The sequence below is a fragment of the Podarcis filfolensis genome, assembly GCF_964270895.1.
Source record: "Podarcis filfolensis genome assembly, chromosome: 10".
Lineage (NCBI taxonomy): Eukaryota > Metazoa > Chordata > Lepidosauria > Squamata > Lacertidae > Podarcis > Podarcis filfolensis.
This window is the reverse complement of record NC_139612.1, coordinates 33,646,276-33,653,245: the sequence shown is the minus strand read 5'-3', so window position 1 is coordinate 33,653,245 and position 6,970 is coordinate 33,646,276.

The following is a 6,970-nucleotide window of genomic DNA, read 5'->3' as shown; positions in this document are numbered from 1 at the left end:
ACAGCTGTGTTGTCGACTACGTTGTTTTATCAGGAGCGGATCTATTCATAAGCTTGTGAACATTCTGGGGCTGCATTCTGCAGAGCTTTTGGGAAGATGCCTTCGCTGTCTGGTAACTAATGATTTGGCAAGGCTACTTATTTTAATGTCTGCTTCTGTGGTTTTAAAGGAAATGTTCAGTTGGTGGTGCACAACTTGCATTAATGGGAATAGGAACCTTGCAAGGAAAAGGATCTGTGTACATTGTTGATGTACAGATATTGTACACATATAGACAAGCGCACTATGCATGAGAAGGCCTTTTAAAATGGTTTGGAAACTTCTTTACAGTTATGACTCAGAAGAGACTAACTGGTACTGGGTGTTGAAATCATTGTCAGTGCTTTGTCATTTGTGCTTTCCTCTTGGTCCATTTCTGGCCTCAAAGTGCTGGTGTTGACCTCTACCAGAGGGAGCGCAACCAGTTTGCCCGCACTGGGCACTGAGCTGAGAGGGCAACAATGGAAGGTGAGAGGGACAGGGTGCTGATATTTGGCGCTGCTGGACTGTGAAAACTCAAAGTCCGCCACTGCCACCACTTCTTAAGAGCAGGGTACAATCTCCTCTCCAGGAGCCGGCATGTTTGCAGTGCCATGGTTTGAGATAGTGTAGCATGTGAACCAGACCACTGTGTGAAAAACCATCTCCTCCTCTCTAGAACAGCAAGGGGGAAATCATAACTTTATACGAAAATAATTGGCCATATTTACAAAATAATTGGGTAATACTGATCTTGAACTAACCGAATTAACTATCACGACCTAATGTAAAAGCAACCTGATAAATCTAATCTGTTCCCTGAAATCCTTCAGAGAGATGCCCCTTTAGCTACTTACAGAATATAATATACATACTTCTAAAATGTCCTCTGCTTAATGAACAGCTGTTGTTTTCTTGGCTCATTGAAGTCAGAAAAAAGTACCAGCTGCCAAATGTACTCAATGAGTGGTGAAACTAGCAGTTTGTATAGTACAAAGTATAATATTTTATGCAAGTTATTTCCTGCCTCTTGAATAGCGAAGATGTGTAAGGAGTATTGGTGCTGGAGTTATGGAATTCGCTTTCACTGTCGATGGGAGCTATTATTCTGCCATAATGTTGTAATAAAGGAAACAAGACAGCGATGCTTTCACTCTTTGTGTAGTAGCTATGAATTATTCAGGTAGGGGTGTCTTCCTTTGATGGCAACCTTTGGCAGACTGCTGTGTCATAACAGGTGGATGGCAGGGAGAAATGCAACAGGTGGGCTTTCCATCTCCGCTTGGCTATCTTGCGGAAAGCCACACTTGTTGAACTTCCGCCTGCTGCACAGAAACAGAATATAGAAGAACAGAGCAGAAAAAGGTGGCAGATGTTATTACTTCCTCCCTTCATCTACTTTAAACAATAACAGTCAAGCATAGTTAGGGCAATTTGAACTTATTTCAAATCTATAAATTACATGATTAGAAGATAATAATGGCCAGTCAATTCTGTGCTATCGATCAAGGTGCAAAACATGTACTAGGGAGTAATAACAATTTAGAAAGAGTGAATCACTTACCGCTTAAGTTATTAAAGTCCGAACAATCATTAGCCCCTGTGTAGAAATAACAAACGTGTGTTTCAATTTTTATTTAATGGCTGGATAGGGGAAATATGCTGCTGTTGTCTTTTGGAATTATTACCACACAAGGTATCTTAGAATCATTGTGGCTAATTTCCTGGAGCACTGGAAGGCAAGCAAAGTATTTGGGGCTTAGGAATGTGATGGAAATAATACAGAAGTACATAGTATACATTTAAATCAATCTATTTGAAAAGCTTCTGGACATTTAGAGTGTAAAAAGGGGGGGGTAAGCCAGAGATAAAAATCAAGGGGAGAAGCACTGTAGAGAGCACCAGATTTTGGGGGATTTCCACATGCTGGCTTTCAAATTGTCTTTGTGTGGCATTATTTTTGGTTATCAATGGAGCTAGATAGTTTGTGGGGTCTAGAAGATACTATGTTTGGCAAAACAGCAACACTGACACATCACGTTTTCTCTGTGTCTCTGTACCCTTTCTGCTGCTTTCGTACATTTGAAAGCACCGTTTCAGGCACTCCCAAGTGCTGTGCTTCTCTGGAATCTGGTTTGAAACAAATATGAAGTGATTTCTGTGACTCAAATATCCTTAAAAAATGAGAGGCGAGAGTTCATATTTGGCTTGGGTGAGGAGTTGATAAATGCATCTGTGGTGTTTATTGTCGTTTTCTGAGTGTGCATTTTAAAGTTAAACATTACTAGTTGTATAAATGATTTTATGTCTACCCAGTGTTTGAGTTTTGTGTGTATTTGGATGTGCACGCACAAACAAATATGTATGTGTTTTTAATTTCAATCAATAAACTTTTTCATTGATTGAGTAAATCTTTTGGCAATAGGGAAATTTAATTATCAAAGGAGGATGCTATAGACACCCAGAGTTTAGCATTTATTAGAGGGTTTCAGAATTGCTGTCCTAGCTGATTATTTTACTTAACTCTTTTAGATTAGTGGCAGGTTTAACCAGCAGTCATCTTCTCCTCCTCTCTTGCAAGCCAAACATGCTGCTGCGCCTACAAAAATCATCTAACTGCAAAAAGTACAGAAGTCATAATGAAAGGAAAAGAACAAATACTAACCCAGCTTCAAATAAATGGAAACGACTCCCACCTAGTGGTAGGGATTTAAAAAAAGCCCTCTCTTGTTACATGACATTCCTCTCTTCTCCCACCCTTTGTCTCTTCCACTTCGCACATACAAGACTGTTAGAATCACTTCTCATCTGCATCAACTTTATGTGTGCGGGGTTTTTTGTTTTTATTTTGGCTTTCCAAAAGACAATTGTTCCAAGAGATGTTAGCAGAGCTTTACCTGCACACACTATACATTTGCCTACAATATTCAGTTTGCATTGGGAAATTAAATAGTCGGTGTTGGAAAAGAAGACTGTTATCAGTGTTTGTTTTCCTATACCGGCTGTTTAATTTCTCAATACAGACTCTGCCCTATCTTTTCAGAGCATTCTGTGGTTTCAGGACAAGGTCATGCAAGAAGAAGGAACTGCAAATGAAACAGTCCCAAATCCTTCCTGACCCATTAAACTCTCCCTTTGCATCCTACATCTTCTCACATGTTCCCTGGGTTGCTGAGGATTTATTGCACTAACCCTCTTTAACTATAGAATGCCCAGATTATTGTTCTCAACATCTCCAGATTATAAATGTGTTGTTGTTGTTGTTATTTAACATGTAATAAAATACAGCCTAACATTATTATAGGGACGCGGGTGGTGCTGTGGGTTAAACCACAGAGCCTAGGACTTGCCGATCAGAAGGTTCGAATCCTGCGATGGGGTGAGCTCCCGTTGGTTGGTCCCTGCTCCTGCCCACCTAGCAGTTCGAAAGCACATCAAAGTGCAAGTAGATAAATAGGTACTGCTCCAGCGGAAAGGTAAACGGCGTTTCCGTGCACTGCTCTGGTTCTCCAGAAGCGGCTTAGTCATGCTGGCCACATGACCCAGAAGCTGTACGCCGGCTCCCTCGGCCAATAAAGAGAGATGAGCGCCGCAACCCCAGAGTCGGCCACGACTGGACCTAATGGTCAGGGGTCGCTTTACCTTTTTAACATTATTATAGGACTATCACACTCTGTCAAGAATCTGGCAGTAGTATGAGACTCAGTGCAATCCTATAAACGTATATTTGTACTAAAGTCGAACTGTGTTCAGTGAAGCTTCTCAGAGTAAGCTTTAATTCATTCCTATGAATAAAAGCAATAGCTCTAAAATCACACTTCATTTGCTTTTGGTTTATTTTTGCTCATATTTGAAAAGCCTCATATTTTGCTCACATTCTGAAAGAGGAATGTTCTGTGTGAGAGAGAAGGGTTAAGGTATCCGTTTCTGGAAGTGATTGCCAATTAACTGTGGACATTTTTAATCAGTGGGAAATCTTTGATGTAATGAGTTCAGAGCAGTAGAGGCAGCAGGAAAACCTGAAGGACTGCACAGATTCTCTTTGTTGCTGCCACAGCTTGGGGGCCATATGGTACTGTTTTTTTATATACGATATGATTTTATTGTGAATTATTATTATGAACTAATATTTTAAATGTTCAATTTAAGAGTGGTTTACTAATACTGTAAATCATCAGAATGTGGGAATGCAGTGTGTCATGTCCCCCCCCACTCCTGTATTAATTGATGAACATTTGTTTGCAATATATTGTTATGAATTCGGAGGCGGGGTAAACTATATATTCCTGGAATACCTAGCTAGCTACCCAATGAGGTGATAGTCTAGGTAATGGGCCATTAAGAAAACAAAGGAAGTGGCTCAGCGCCAGAGGCAAAGGGATGGGCCCTCTCCCTCAACTCACTGGCAATTAGAAAGATAAAGGCCAAAAGAAAAGTTGAGGGATTTGAGCTAGAAGCTAGATGCAGGAAGCACCAGGCTGCAAAGCTGGAGAGGCAGAGTGATGCCTGATTTCTGTTGGAATCCAAGGCTGCAGCTATGGGGGAAGCAACGGCCCCTTGGGGTGTTAATGCTGTGAGCCCCTCCATCATTCAGGTTGTACATACCGTATTTTTCGCACCATAGGACGCACTTTTTCCCCTCCAAAAATGAAGGGGAAATGTGTGTGCGTCCTATGGTGCGAATGCAGGCTTTCGCTGAAGCCTGGAGAGTGAGAGAGGTCGGTGCGCACCGACCCCTCACGCTCTCCAGGCTTCGCACACCTCTCTGCAAGCAGCGGGAGCCCAGCGCTGGGCTCCCGCTGCTTGCGGAGACTTGCCTGCATGCCGAAGCCTGCGCGCGCTGAACTCAGCGCGTCCAGGCTTCGCGGACCTCTCCGCAAACAGCGGGAGCGGTCCCGCTGCTTGCGGAGAGTTGCCAGCAAGCCGAAGCCTGCGCGCGCTGAGATCAGCGCGCCCAGGCTTCGCGGACCTCTCCGCAAACAGCGGGAGCGGTCCCGCTGCTTGCGGAGAGTTGCCAGCAAGCTGAAGCCTGCGCCCGCTGAGATCAGCGCGCCCAGGCTTCGCGGACCTCTCCGCAAACAGCGGGAGCGCTCCCGCTGCTTGCGGAGAGTTGCCAGCAAGCCGAAGCCTGCGCGCGCTGAGATCAGCGCGCCCAGGCTTCGCGGACCTCTCCGCAAACAGCGGGAGCGCTCCCACGGCTTGCAGAGAGCTGCCTGTTTGGGGGCTGGGGTCGGGGGAAGCTCGAGCTTCCCCCGCCCCAGCCCCGCGCCTGGGGGGAAAATAATTTTTCCCCTTTATTTCCCCCCCCAAAAACTGGGTGCGCCCTATGGTCCGGTGCGCCCTATGGTGCGAAAAATACGGTATGTGTGAACAAACCATATGTCATAAAGACACCACAGTCTCTGCTGTCCCTCATTCAGAAGGAAACACGAACCCTGGGTAAGCACCTGGCACCCCTGGAATCTTGCAGTGCTCAGAGACTGGTGTGGTGTGCAACAATATCCTTTTGCAAAGGGCCCCAGCAATTTTTAAGAGGGCATGTTGCTGACTTGCTTTCCAACAGACTTCAAGGATTCTTCCTGTTTAATATGCGGGGGGGGGGGGGGATGAGACGGAATACCTGCTTGGCATGCATACAAGAACTCGCCACCAAACTATCAGCAAGATCAGCATATTTTGTACTTCACGGATCATATTGAATATTCATGTGTGTTCTTTAAAAGCTCTCTAGGTTATAGTTGAATCTAATATAGTGGAGTTGTAACCTTTTCTCAATTACAAAGCTTTGAAAGCTTCTATATGATTCATTGGGCACTAGGCAATTGTAATGGTGAAGATAATCTATACAGGGCACACAACCGAAGCGTGCTAGACAAAAGCATCTCTCTCAGGCTCCAAGTAATTGAATTTTACAGGGCAGTGTAACGAACGAAAGCAATCCGATCACCTGGGACATTAAAGACCCTATTTCCAGAAAACTGGCTGTGTGAAATAATCATAATGTCTCTTAGCAAGGAGAGAAATGTAAATTTCTCGGGGGTATATAATAAGTGGTACAGTAAAGTGCCACACGAAAAGGAAACCAATAGAACAAGGAACTGCACTCAAAGGTTCACCACTCTATCTGTCTTGCTGCTGCTGAGTTTCAAGGTTGGAAAAAGTTGCAGTGGCTGGTACTGGTGATGCTTCAAGGAGAAGGCCATGTTGCTAGCTCAGTTCAAGTTGCTGACCTACTAAATCCCTCCCCCCACCCAACCAGGAATCCAAGGGCTCACAATCTGAGACTCTTCATGAGAAGCTTCATGAGGTTTGCATAATATGCTCATTTGCATACGGCATTTCATTATGGTTCGATCATAAGGTTACTGAGAAAGCGGGCTTTGTGATTGTTTGAAAGTGATTTAGTGTAGCATTTATAGAAGCATTCCCACCCCCATGTTGTCCTTCTCGAGGAAACAAGATGACGAAGACTGCCCAGATAGCTCAGTTGGTTAGAGCATGGTGCTGATAATGGCCAAGGATGCCGGTTTGATCCCCTTAGAGGACGGCTGCAGGGGGTGGGACTTTCAACTCTATGATTCTAGGTATTTCTGTTCTGATATATACTGAGTGGTCTGTTCATGTACAGATACAATCACTGCATTTATCCAACTCCCACCTTGAATGGTTAGAACTTATGATATATAGAACACAGGGAAATCAGAGTCTTAATTGGAATTTCTTTTATTATTATTTTTATTTCCTTTATTCTTAGACTGGGAATTGCAGTAAGAGAGCAATTGTTGTATAGTTGCTAGAGCATTGGACTGAGAAGGCCTGTGTTTGAATCTCTGCTCCAGGTGACTTTGGGGAAATCAGAGTTTCTCAGCCTCACATACCTCTCTTAGGCATGTTGTAGGGATACTATGGATCATTCACTCAATGTATGCCACCCTTAGCCTAAGGAAAGAAG